This window comes from Rhinopithecus bieti, unplaced genomic scaffold (genome assembly GCF_001698545.2).
Source record: "Rhinopithecus bieti isolate Rb0 unplaced genomic scaffold, ASM169854v2 scaffold_2453, whole genome shotgun sequence".
Classification (NCBI taxonomy): Eukaryota; Metazoa; Chordata; class Mammalia; order Primates; family Cercopithecidae; genus Rhinopithecus; species Rhinopithecus bieti.
Window position 1 is genome coordinate 4,992,781 of NW_016804447.1, and position 13,440 is coordinate 5,006,220.

Below are 13,440 nucleotides of genomic sequence, written 5' to 3' on the forward strand. Positions count from 1 at the left end.
TAGAAAGCTCCAGGTATGTTTTATATTATTTATTTATTTATTTTTTGAGACAGAGTCTTCCTTCATTGCCCAGGCTGGGGTACAGTGGTGTGATCTCGGCTCACTGCAACCTCCACCTCCTGGGTTCAACTGATTCTCCTGTCTCAGCCTCCTGAGTAGCTGGGATTACAGGCGTGTGCCACCATGCCCAGCTAATTTTTGCATTTTTAGTAGAGATGGGGTTTTGCCATGTTGGCCAGGCTGGTCTCAAACTCCTGACCTCAAGTGATCCACTCGCCTTGGCCTCCCAAAGTGTTGGGATTACAGGCGTGAGCCACTATGCCCAGCCTCTAGGTGTGTTAAATTGGAAGCCCTAGAAACAGGGCTGGAGATGGGGTTTGTGTACAGGTGCTTACTGTTGTAAATTGTTTTTATTTTTTTAGAGACAGGGTCTCCCTCTGTTGCCCAAGATGGGTGCAGTGGCATGATCTTAACTCACTGCAGCCTCGACCTTCTGGGCTCAAGCCATCTTCCTGCCACAGCCTCCTGAATAGCTGAGACTAGAGGCATGCAGCACCACACCTGGGTAATTTTTTATTTTTTTGTAGAGATGGGGCCTCACTATGTTGTCCAGGCTGGTCTTGAACTCCTGGGCTCAAGCCATCCTCCTACCTTGGCCTCCCAAAGTGCTAGGATTATAGGCATATGTCAGTGTGTCTGGCTTTATAGGTGCTATCTTGAAGAAGAGCTCTTGGGTGAAACCTTTAAGGATGCAAGTGGAGCAGAATAGGGCTGGGAAGAAGCTGGGTAAAGAGGTGACCAAAGCCCCAGCCTGAAACCATTCTTAGATCTGGAGGGTGATTGGTACCTGTGGTATAATACAAAATATATATTAACCTTGGTCCCTGGTTCCCAGCATAGAGCTCCTAACCCCCTTGGAAATTACTCTTTTGCAAATGAGATGATTCTTGTTGGGGAGAGGGGGCCTAGGTAGCTTTAGGATGGGGCCTGGACACAGGAAAAACCAACCATGTACTGAGAAGGTTAGAACTTCCAGCCTTGCTCTCCCACCTCTGAGAGCTGGAGAGAGGTTAGAGATTGAGTTCAATCACCAATGGCCAATGATTTAATCAATCATGTGTACTTACTGAAACTGTCATAAAAAAATCCCTACACAATGGGGCTTGGAGAGCTTCTGAGTTGGTGAACATATCCAGGAGAGTGGCTCATCCCACCTCCCCAGGGACAGAGGCTCATGCATTCAGACCCTTCCTCAATACCCCTCCATCTGGCTGCTTGTGTGTGTCCATCATAATAAAGTGTAATAGTAGGTATGGCATTTTCCTGAGTTCTGTGAGGATTCTAGTGAATTATCAAAGCTGGGTGGGGAAAGTCATGGAACCCTTGAATTTATAGTCCACTGGGCAGAAGTGTGGGTCACCTGGGGACACCATTTGTGGCTGGTGTCTGAAGTCTTGTGGAGCTGAGCCTTTTAACCTGTGGGATCTGGGTTTCATAAAGGGAATCTGGGCACAACACAACAGCATTTACTAAAAGGTAATGCTACTGAAACACCAGAGATCCAGTCTAGGTCCTGCTGCTTGTTACACAGAATGCCAATCACTGAGACAATAAGTATTGCCAGGGAAGAAAGCTTTAATGGGGTATTGCAGCCAAGGAGAATAGGAGATAAAGTCTCAAATGTATTTGTCTGACTGACTAAAATTGAGGGTTTTGTATAGCAGGAAAAGTGGGAAAACAGGAATTAAGGAGGAGTATGGAAGTAATCATGATGGATGAGGGGTCTGGCATCTCTGTCTGGATACAGTGATCTGATGAGTTTTAGGTTTTTGTTTTTGCCTGAGTGTCTGTTTTTTGAGGAAGGAATTCAGATGAGATAAATGTACGTTTTAAATTTTAAAACAGGAAGGGTTTTATGTTCTTTTAAAACTGTAATATCATTTCTATGGGACAATTGGGCTGGTTTTAATCCCCTTTTTCTATTCATTAATTTTTCAATCATGGGGAATATGGTTGTCTACCTTTCTGGCTACTTAATGCTAAGGGGTGCATTGTGGGATAATGATGGGAAATGAAAACATCACTCCTGAATCTGAAGGGCTCAGGAGCACCTGATTGGCATCCTGCTTGTTGGAGCACCATGATTTAAAAAAAAAAAAAGCCCACGTATTAAAGTGAATCCATTAAGGAATCCAAGAGAACAATCCTAAGCCTATTAAAAAGTATTTCTGATTCATAGCTGGGTGCAGTGGCTCACGCCTGTAATCTAGCACTCTGGGAGGCCGAGGCAGATGTGGCTCACTTGAGGTCAGGAGTTCAAGACCAGCCCGAGCAAAGTGATGAAACCCTGTCTCTACTAAAAATACAAAAATTAGCTGGGCGTGATGGTGCACGCCTGTAGTCCTAGCCACTTGGGAGGCTGAAGAATGAGAATTGCTTGAACTTGAGAAGTGGAGGTTGCAGTGAGCTGAGATTGCGCCACTGTACTCCAGCCTAGGTGACAGAGTGAGACTCTGTCTCAAAAAAAAAATTACTAAAAATTATTTTTGGTTCATTATATCCTGCATGCAAGAAGGGTTTTGGGGAGAATAATGCCAACCTGAAAAGCACATATTCCCTTTATGATTTCTGATTTAGGGTCTTTGCCTGGGCATTGAATATTAACTTAAGGCCATCTTAGGGTTCACAAGAGCATGCCTGTTTTTTTCTGGAGGGATGCCAGAGGGACAGGTTTTATCTGAGTGTGGTGAATCCATGGCTTAACACTGGGTAACTTGGTGGATGAGTGGGTAATCAGCAGCATCTCAAAAGGACTGACCCATGGTGGTTGCCGCTGGTTTGCAGCCTGCTGGGATTTCCAGGTCTTCAGCATGACTTGGTTTCTCAGCTTCAAAGAGAAAAGAGGCACATCTGTAGGACACTGGAACCTGTTGGAAGCAAGCTCAGAAAGACTAGTTAATACATTTTTAAAACACAAGGTTCATATTCCCATCATTATAAAGCCAGTTCCCAATGGCTTGCATATGAAGCATATTATTGGTTGCTTCCTCTGGGGTGTTCCACTTGGCATTGATAAGTGGAGTTGGGCAGCCCCCTTCTCAGGGTAAATAGATCTTACAGTGGCTTTTATCCAGTTTACCAGGCTGGTCATTCTCTCAGGAATAGCTTCCTGTGTGTCTGAATTATATATACCCATCTATGATTGTTCAACAGTGAGCTGTGGATCTTGCTTATGGTCACTCAGCAAACACTAGGATTTCAATTGTGGTCTGTCGGACCCCTAAGCTGCCACTCTCCATGGCCACACGGTCTGTTCACCTTCAGGTTTTCTCCCTAGCTTCCCTGTCACTCAACGGTTCTCAAACTCTAGTATGCAGCAGAATCACTGGAGTGCTTCTTCAAGTAGATTTCTGGGCTCCACCATGACAGCTTTGATTCAGTTGGTCTGTGCCAGCCAGAGCTATGGCCGGCTACATTATTTGCAAAGCCTAGTGCAAAAGGAAAATGCAGGCCGGGCGGGATGGCTCATGCCTGTAAACCCAGCACTTTGGGAGGCCAGGACAGGTGGATCACCTGAGGTGAGGAGTTCAAGACCAGCCTGGCCAACCTGGTGAAACCCCATCTCTACTAAAAATACAAAAATTAGGTGAGTATGGTGGCGCACACCTGTAATCCTAGCTACTCGGGAGGCTAGGGCAGGAGAATCACTTTAGCCCAAGGGGTGGAGGTTGCAGTGAGCTGAGATCATGCCACTGCACTCCAGCCTGGGCAACAGAGCAAGACTTCATCTCAGGAAAAAAGAAAAAGAATATGTAGAGGTCTCATCCTAGGGTGGGGAAGTCAGTTTCCCCTTCCCACTGGCTCAGTGCCCCAGTCCATAGCAGACAGGCCACCATGCCCACCAATGCTAATTGCAGCCTCACACCAGGACACGCTTAGTACCTGGATCAGGGATGGGAAGAAGCCCCTGATAAGTAGCCCACGGATTGAACTGGTGTTGCCACCCTAGAGTGGGGACAGCTGCTGCCTGGCCCTGGCCTGAGCACCACGCAGCATGCATGCAACCCTGATCCTCTCCGTGTTTGTGCCCAGGCCCCCGCCAGGGACAGAGGGCAATGGCAAACACAAGCCTCCTCTCATCAACACAAGCTCATCACACACAAGCTCATCAACACAACACTCATCAACACACCTCGAGTGGAGGGTGGCAGTGGTCATTGGGCAGGGTGGGAAGACTAAGTGGGGTGTGGAGGATGGGGTGCAGGTGCTGAGAACCCAGGGTGGAAAGGGGAGGCAAGCCGTGAGCCAAGTCTCCAAACCCCCATGCTTGCTCCATTGTCCAATTGGACTTAGTAAACACAAATTCGAAGGTAAAATCAAACTTCAGCTTCGATGTTATGTGTGGCGACACTAGTTGCACTGTGAATTCAACTCTGGCCAGAGAATATTTACATTTCTAGCAAGTTCCCAGGTGACCCTGAGAAGCAGTTGATCTTTCCTTTCTTTTCTTCTTTCTTTTCTTCTTTCTTTTCTTTTCTTTTCTTTTCTTTTTTTTATTGCTTTGAGACTGAGTTTTGCTCTTGTTGCCCAGGCTGGAGTGCAATGGTGCAATCTCAGCTCACTGCAACCTCTGCCTCCTGGGTTCAAGCGATTCTCCTGCCTTAGCCTCCTGAGTAGCTGGGATTACAGGTGCCCGCCTCCACGCCCGGCTAAGTTTTGTATTTTTAGTAGAGATGGGGTTTCACCATGTTGACCAGGCTGGTCTTGAACTCCTGACCTCAGGTGATCCACCCACTTTGGCCTTCCAAAGTGCTGGGATTACAGGCATGAGTCACCATGCCCAGCCAGTCCTTTCTTTTAAAAAGGCACAAAGCATTGCTCCACAGTGTGACTTTCCTCTTTTCCTCCATAAAATGGTGATGCTATTTCCTGCATTTCCTGCCTCATAGGCTTTGGTGAGAGGACAAAGAGAAGGATGCCTGAAAGTGCCTGGCACAGTGGTTGGAACAAAGTACATACTCGGGAAATGTTAGCAGCAGCACTAATAGTAATAGTCATAATTATTATTGCTGCCACCACCTTCGCTTTTGTTCAGGCTGTTGTGTCTGATGCCTTTTTCTAGTGCTCCCTATTTCCCCTCTGCTGTCTTCAGAAAAGAAACTAGAGAAGTACAGGGGCACGGCAGGGCTAGGGAGGGACACCTCAGGTCAGAGCCAGTTTTTGCCAAAAGCCAAATCATGAGGAGATATGTAAAGATGCTGAGGTTTGCCAGAACAAACTAAAAACTCAGATCCTCTGAAATTGGCCCTGGAGGGAGAAATCTGAGTGTGAGGAGAATGTAGGCAAACCATTTCACCCCACTGTTCCCTGGAGATTGTGTGTCCAGTCTGTAAAAGACACATAAATATCTCTAAGGGGTAGAAAGCTCCAGATGTTCTTCAGAGGAGGACAGATCAAGTCCTGGAGATAAAGATCCAACTCCCACAGCCACCCCCTCCTGCCCCTTCAGGAGTGAGTGGGGAGGTACCACTTTCCCTTCAACATTTAGACCAGGTTATGACGTTCAGAGCACAAGAACCCTGCACAGAGGCTGGCTTCTCCCCGCAGGGCTTTACCACATTCGAGATTACGTGGTCTCACTTGCTCTCCAGGGTTCACCCATCCCATCTCACATGGCAGACATCCACTGTTCTCAAACTCTGGGCCAGGGGACCAAGGCCAGAGAGAGAGAACAAGCCTGAGTGCCTCTGCAGTGGGTCTGGAATGTGGAGTGTTCCAGGGTGCTTAAAAAATACTGATGCCTGGGTCCCATCCCCCAGGAATTCTGATTTAATTAATTCTGCATTCTATGTATCAGTGTTTTGAAAACTCAGCAGGGGTTACTACTGTGCACTTGAGGCTGGGAGCCACTGCTATCCCGCCCACTCTGTTCTGGGATATTCTCTGAGGATCCTTCTCTGAATGGCTGACAGGCAGGGTGAACAACCCCCTCAGAGGCACCTCCATTAATCAGATGCATGAACTTGCCTTAGTAGCTATCCAGGAAGGTCTTCAGGAACCCCACTGCATGACCACAAGAGAGAACCAGCCACTGCAGGCGAGGTGAGGACGGCCTGTGCACGTGGAATCATTTTGGGAAGAAGTAGGAGGATCACCAGGTCAGCACAGGGTCGATTGTAGGCCTGTGTCTAGGGCATGTTCCCTGGAAATAAAAAAGCTTCTTGGAGCTGTACTGAGAGCAGCTTTCGACCATGCTAAATTCCTTTTAGCATTTTTTAAATGAACTAATTTGCTATTAATGTGTATTCTTTGGTGAAACTGTCTGTTCAAATATTTTGACCATCTTTTAGTTTAATTTTTTTTTTTGAGACGGAGTCTCGCTCTGTCACCCAGGTTGGAGTGCAGTGGCGCAATCTTGGCACACTGCAACCTCCATCTCCCAGGTTCAAGTGATTCTCCTGCCTCAGCCTCCCAAGTAGTTGGGATTACAGGCGTCCGCTACCACGCCTGGCTAATTTTGCAATTTTTAGTAGAGACGGACGCAGTTTCACCATGTTAGCCAGGCTGGTCTCGAACTCCTGACCTCAGGTGACTGCCCCCCTCAGCTTCCCAGAATGCTGGGATTACAGGTGTGAGCCACTGTGCCCAACTAGTTCAATTTTTGGAAAATATTTTTTATTGGCTGGGCGTGGTGGCTCACACCTGTAATCCCAGCACTTTGGGAGGCCAAGGTGGGTGGATCTCAGGTCAGGAGTTCGAGACTAGTCTGGCCAACATGGCGAAACCCCATCTCTACTAAAAATGCCAAAATTAGCCAGGCATGGTGGCGGGCGCCTGTAATCCCAGCTACTCGGGAGACTGAGGCAGGAGAATCACTTGAACCTGGGAAGGTGGAGGTTGCAGTTAGCTAAGATTGCACCACTGCACTCCAGCCTAGGTGACAGAGCAAGACTCCATCTAAAAAAAAAAAAAAAAAAAAAAAAAAAAATATATATATATAATAGTACTATATTATGTATACACACCTACATAATGATAAGTGCTGTAAAAGCTTCTTTTTAAAATTTAAAAAGGAAAACTGGCTTTTTTTGTTGGGTTTTTTGTAGAGTTGGAGTCTCACCATATTGACCAGGCTGTCCTCAAACTCCTGGGTTCAAGCAATTTTCCCACCTCGACCTCCCAAAGTGTTAGGATTGCAGGTGTGAGCCACCATGTCCAGACCAAAAGTTCTTTGTATGTTCTGGATACAAACTGTCAGATATAGAAGCCTTCTTCTGGCTCCAAGCAGTGGTGCTAGAGAGTGTTCATCAAAGCCTGGTATAGGTGCCCTGTGTTTATGAGCATTTGGCCCGGTCTGCCCTCTCTTCTGTGCCAGGCAGCACTGCCAGCTCAGGTACAACCTGCTCACGTCAGATCAAGTCCACAAACATTTACTGAACATCTATTCCCTGACAGGATCATGCTAGGAACCAGGGAGAATGAAATAAATAGCTGTTGTTTATTAATATTCTTTGTAGAATGTTGACCTCGAGCAAGTTACTTGCTTCTCGATATTTCAGTTTCCTGATCTGTAAAATGTGACTATGAAAGGACCCACCCTGAAGGGTTGTAGTAAAGTCGAAGTGAGTTAATACATCAAACTACTCAGTAGGATGTCTGGCATATATTACGTACCTAATAAATATTAGCCAATATTGTCATTATTTTAAAAATTCTTATTATTTGTTATAGCCTGAATGTTTGTGCCCCCACCAAATTTGTGTGTGTGTGTGTGTGTGTGTGTGTGTGTGTGTATATACACACACACATTTTGAGACACAGTTTCACTCTGTTCCCCAGTCTGGAGTTCAGTGGCATGATCTCAGCCCACTCCAACTTCTGCCTCCCGGGTTCAGGCAATTCTCATGCCTCAGCCTCCTGAGTAGCTGGGATTACAGGCGAGTGCCACCATGCCTGGCTAATTTTTTGTGTGTTATTAGTAAAGACGGGGTTTCAATAAGTTGGCCAGGCTGGTCTCAAGCTCCCGACCTCAGTTGATCCGCTCGCCTCTGCCTCCCGAAGTACTGAGATTACAGGTGTGAGCCACTGCACCCGGCCTCCAGTGCACTATGATTAAGAGGTGGAACCTTTTAGAGCTTATTAGGTCATGAGGCAGAGCCCTCATCTGTGGGATTAGTGCTCTTGGGAAAGAGGCCTGAGGGAGCTTGTTCATCCCCACTGTCATATGAGTAGGCAGCCAGAAGACACTATCTTTGAAGCAGAGTGCAGCCCTCACCAGCCAATGACTCTGCTGGCACTTTGATCTTGGACTTCCCAGCCTTCAGAACTATGAGGAATACATTTCTGTTGTTTATAAATTGCCCAGTCTAAGGTATTTTGTTATAGCAGCCTGAATGGACTAAGACATTATGACAACTGCTACCATGGTGAGATGGAACTTAGAGGGTAATGGGGAAAACAAGCAATTATAATAGAGTGGTAGGTACTAATATAACTGGAAGCAGAGGTGCCATGGGAATATTCTGGAAGGGCCCCTATACAGGATTGGGGGTTATTGAAGGTTTCCTAAAGAAAACTGTGGCTTAACTGAGAACAAGAAATGATCAAGACATTTCCAGGTATGGGAGGGACTGTGTATTAGTCCATTTTCATGCTGCTGTTAAAGACATACCCAAGACTGAGTAAATTACAAAGTAAAAGAGGCTTAATGGACTCACATCTCCACGTGCCTGGGGAGGCCTCACAATCATGGCAGAAGGCGAAAGTCATGCCTTATATGACGGCAGGCAAGAGAGAGAATGAGAGTCAAGTAAAAGGGTTTCCCTTCATAAAACCATCATATCTCATGAGACTTACTCACTACCATGAGAAAGTATGGGGGAAACAGCCCCCATGATTCAATTATCTCCCACCGGGTCCCTCCCACAACACATGGAAATTATGGGAGCTACAATTCAAGATGAGATTTGGTTGGGGACACAGTCAAACCATATCAGACTGTGAGGAGGAAGAACATTCCAGGCAGAGGGACTAGCAATGTACAGTCTGCAGGTAAGAGAGGAATGGTTTGGTGGAGAAGTTGTGGGGTGCTGAGAGGAAAGAAGGGACACAGCAGTGAGGTCATCCAGGCCTGTTAAGCCATGATAAGGAGTTTGGACTTGATCTAAAGATGGAGAAGTCACAGATCCTGCCCTTGAGTAGCTTCAAGTTAAACAGGAGAGGTGGACATAAAACAGATCATTTATTAATTATGTCATAGTTTAATATAATGTGAGAAGACAGAGGAGAGACCCCAAACCCTGATTAGGGTAGAGAAGGGGTTCTGGAAAAAGCCAAGATGAAATGCCCAGATCAACACGGATAGGTGTCACAAGGGAACACTTCCTCTTCCCAAGCATACCGTCTTGCCCCTCTTACCAGAGTCTTTTGGTATAACATCATCCTCCACCAAGTCAGAAACCTTAATGTGATCCCCCATGCTACTTTCTCCCTCATCCCTCCCTCACATTCGACCAATGGCCGAGTCCCACTGAGTTGTTGCCTCTAACTCTGTCACTCCCAATTTCCCTAGGCAAGGGCTTCAGCATCTGTTCAAGGGATACTTTCAGCAACCGGGTCTATCTATCTGAATTTGCCCTGATCAAATTCCCTTTCCACACTGCAACTGCCAGAGTGTCTTCCAGCACTTCCAACATGTCAATCCAGTCACGTTTCTCTCTTGGGCAAAACTATTTAGTTCCACAACATCTTGCTGGGTCTGAACTTCTATGCATCCATAGATCAAGAGCTAAGAATGAATGTGTGTAAAATATCTTTACCTCCTTTGGGGAACTGTAAAAGACCCTTTTAAATTCTATTTTTAGTATTAAAGATATGTCAATATCTTTTCCTATGTGTAATTTCACTAAACTTGAACTGTTTTTTCTTGAACAACCTGAATTAAGGTTGGAAGGTGTGTCTAGACCTTTCAGTGGTAGGGATTAAAAAATATAAATATATAAATATAAATTCTTAACTTCCTTATTTGTTTTCCCAGGGTGAGCACCATATAAATGCTAAATTATTGGTTAGTGGGAAGAAAGGTTATTCCATCATGGAGTCCTCCATACACACGGACCTCTTAGCCTGAATAATGTAAGATTTCAGCATTTCCCCCCTTCTTTGTTCTTCTCTAAGGTGGTTCTTTTCTACTTTTGCTTTTGCTTTTAAGAGTCAGGTTTATTAGGGACTAATTTTAACAAAATTTACCCCGTACTGTACATAATTCAGTAAGTATTGTTGATTTCCTGCAGTCATGTAACTGCCTTGTCAAGATACATAATACGTCCATCAACTCCAGAAATCCTCTCATGCATCTTTGCAGTTATCTCCTCACCCACCCCCACTTCCTGGCAATAGCTGATCTGTTTTCCAGAATGTAATATTAATAGAATCAAATAAAATATAGCCTTTTGTTTCTGGTTGCTAATAGTATATCAGTTTTGAGAATAATTCATATTGTTGCATGAATCAGTAGTTTTTTTTTTTTCATTGCTGACTATTATTCCATGGTCTGAATGTAGTGGAATTTGTTTATCCATTTCCCTGTCGGTGGACATTTGGGCTGTTTCCAGTCTTTAGCTATTATGAATAAAATTGTAATTGTAATGTGAATACAGGTCTTTGTGTAGACATATGAATTCATTTCTCTTGCATAAATCCCTGAGAGTGGTATTGCTGGATCATATAGTAAATATGTATTTAATTTTATAAAAACTGCCAAACTGTTTTAAAGTGGTTTTATCATTTTTCATTCCCACCATCGATGTAAGAGAGTTTCAGTTGCTCCATACGCTTGTCAAATGTTTGATAATGTCCCTCCTTGTAATTTTAGACATTCTAGTGGGTATGCAATGGTACTTTGTCATATCTTAATTTACATTCCCCAAAATTCAAATTAGCATCTTTTAATGAACAAATTTCCACTAATATGTACATTTGTTGGTGAAAGTGTCTGTTCAAATATTTTGGTCATTTTTTAGTTCGATTCAAAAAATATTTTATTTTGAGCTGTCAAAGTTCTTTATATATTCTGGATACAAGTTATAGACATAAAATTTTATAAAATTTTTCTGTCTGTGGCTTTAAATTTTTTTCTTAATATTATCTTTTTGCCCAGGCATGGTAATCCCAGCACTTTGGGAGGTTGAGGTGGGTGGATCACTTGAAGTCAGGAGTTTGAGACCAGCCTGGCCAACTTGGCGAAACCCTTTCTCTACTAAAAATACAAAAATTAGCTGGGTATGGTGGCACATGCCTGTAATCTCAGCTACTCTGGAGGCTGAGGCAGGAGAATTGCTTGAACTTGGGAGATGGAGGTTGCAGTGAGTGGATATCGTGACATTGCATTCCAGCTTGGTCAACAAAGTAAGACCCTGTCTTTGAAAAAAAAAAAAAGAAAGAAAGAAAAGAAAAGAAAAAAGTTAATTTTTTTATAGCAGCTTTATTGAGCTACATTCATATGACATCTTTTGAAGAGCAGAACATTTTAATTTGGATAAGGTCCAATGTATTAAATTTTCTTATATGGTTTGAGATGTTTGTGTCCTTTCTGAGAAAGCTTTGCCTAATTCAAGATCATATAATTTCATCCTATGTTTTCTCAGAAGTTTTATAATTTTGACTTACATGTAGGTCTGTAATCCATTTCAAGTTAATTTTTGTATATAGTATGAAGTAATGGTCAACGTTCATTTGTTTTGATGTGTGAATGTCCAATTGTTATAGTACCATTTGTTGAAGAGCTATCCTTTCTCCATTGAATTACCTTGGCACTTTTGTTGAAAATCAATTGACTCTATATTTGTGGTCTATTTCTGGACTCCCTTGTCTGTTCCTTTGGTCTATATGTCTATTCTTATACCAGTACTGCACTGTCTTGATTCCTGTAGCTTTAGAATAAATCTTAAAATCAAATAACATGACTCTTCCAACTTTGTTATTCTTTTTTCAGAATCATCTTTAGGTCTTTTGCATTTTTATATAATTTGTTAATTTTTACCCCCCAAAAGGCTGTTGAGGTTTTGTTTAGGTTATGTTGAATCTACAGACTAATTTGGGGAGAACTGACATTTTAGCAATATTGACTCTTCCAAGCCATGAGCATACTCTGTCTCTTTATTTGTTCTACCATAGTTTCTCTCAGTATTTAAAAACATTATTTCAATGTAGAGGTCTTACATCACTAAGTATTTCATGTTTTAAAATTATTATAAATTGTATTTTAACATTTTACATTTCCAATTGTTTCTTGCTAGTAAATAGAAAACTATTTTTTTATATTGACTTCATATCTTGAATCCTAACTAAATTTACATATTTTATTTTCTAGCACTGGCTAGAACCTTAGGGGAAGCATTTGATTTTTTACCATTAAAATGATGCTAACTGTAGGTTATTTATAAATAAGATTTGTCAGATTGAGGAAGTTTCTTTCTATTCCCAGTTTGCTGAAATTTTTTATGATGAATGTATGTTGAATTTTATAAACACTTTTTTTTGCACCTATTGAGACAATTATATAATTGTACTATTTTAGTCCATTGAGATCAAGAGTTTTACTGATTGACTTTGAATGTTGAACTAACCTTGCCTTCCTAGAATATGCCCAAGTATGTCCTTTTTAAATATTTCTGGATGCAGTTTGCTAATCTTTTGTGACTATGTTCATGAGAGATATTTGTCGCTAGCATCATGATGACAGAATCAAATTCACACATAATAATATTAACCTTAAACGTAAATTGGCTAAATGTCCCAATTAAAAGATATAGAATGGCAAGCTGGATAAAGAGTCAAGACCCATCAGTGTGCTATATTCAAAAGACCCATCTCATGTGCAAAGACACACTTAGGCTCAAAATCAAGGAATGAAGGAAAATTTACCAAGCAAATGGAAAGCAGAAAAAGCAGGGGTTGCAATCCTAGTTTCTGACAAAACAGACTTTAAACCAACAAAGATCAAAAAACACAAAGAAGGGCATTATATAATGGTAAAGTGCTCAATTCAATAAGAAGAACTAAGCATCCTAAATATACATACACCCAATACAGGAGCAACCAGATTCATAAAACAAGTTCTTAGAGACCTACAAAGAGACTTAGACTCCCACACAATAATAGTGGGAGACTTTAACACCCCACTGTCAATATTAGACAGGTCATCAAGATGGAAAATTTAAAAAGATATTCAGGACTTGAATTTAGCTCTGTACCAAGTGGACCTGATAGATATCTACAGAACTCTCCACCCAAAAAAACAAAAAATATATATTCTTCTCAGTGCCACATGGTGCTTACTCTAAAACTGATCACATAATTGGAAGTAAAACACTTCTCAACAAATGCAAAAGAACTGAAATAATAACAAACAGTCTCTCAGACCACAGTGCAATCAAATGA

At 42.7% G+C, this 13,440-nt stretch overlaps 1 long non-coding RNA gene across 1 annotated transcript in view; it reads right to left on the reverse strand.

Annotated features, from left to right (window-relative positions):
• Positions 1–13,440, reverse strand: part of LOC108527234 (uncharacterized) — a 25,432-nt gene continuing 11,992 nt past the window's right edge. The window contains exon 3 of the long non-coding RNA XR_001884753.1: positions 1–2,887. This is a non-coding gene — a long non-coding RNA (uncharacterized LOC108527234). The remainder of the gene's footprint in view (positions 2,888–13,440) is intronic.